Source organism: Ursus maritimus, unplaced genomic scaffold (assembly GCF_017311325.1).
Source record: "Ursus maritimus isolate PB19 unplaced genomic scaffold, ASM1731132v1 scaffold_24, whole genome shotgun sequence".
Classification (NCBI taxonomy): domain Eukaryota; kingdom Metazoa; phylum Chordata; class Mammalia; order Carnivora; family Ursidae; genus Ursus; species Ursus maritimus.
In genome coordinates, this window is record NW_024424897.1 from 18590233 (window position 1) to 18590638 (window position 406).

General features: G+C 65.3%; 1 protein-coding gene across 1 annotated transcript in view; it reads right to left on the reverse strand.

Annotated features, from left to right (window-relative positions):
• The window catches only part of NAGS (N-acetylglutamate synthase), a 3785-nt gene that overhangs the window by 2815 nt on the left and 564 nt on the right, over positions 1–406 (reverse strand). The gene's annotated exons all lie outside the window — the stretch shown is intronic.

The following is a 406-nucleotide window of genomic DNA, read 5'->3' on the forward strand; positions in this document are numbered from 1 at the left end:
AGGGGCAACACTGGCCCTGACTCCTGTAGCCTGGTCCCCAGCGCCCTGTCGGTGCCCCTACCCTGCCCAGGAGCAGTCAGGCCCCATTTCAGGCTACCGGCGCCCACCTGCTCCGCCCTTTGCCCCGTTGCGTCTTGCCATCCCCTTATCTCACATTGGTGTTCCTCCCTCTGTGCCTCCCTGCGACCTTGGACTCTATGACGTCTTGGGGGGAGGGGTGACCCAGGCGGCTCCTGTCCAGGTTCCCCACTTGCCATCTGAACCCCTAACTGCAACCATGGTGGTGGGGGGGACTTCTCCAGAGTATCACACTTGGCGGATTAGGGTCCCCAGTCTCCTCGCCCTGGCCGGGCGTGAGACTATCGGAGCAGCGCGCAGCTTCGCCCAGTCCCGGGCCCTCGTCCGG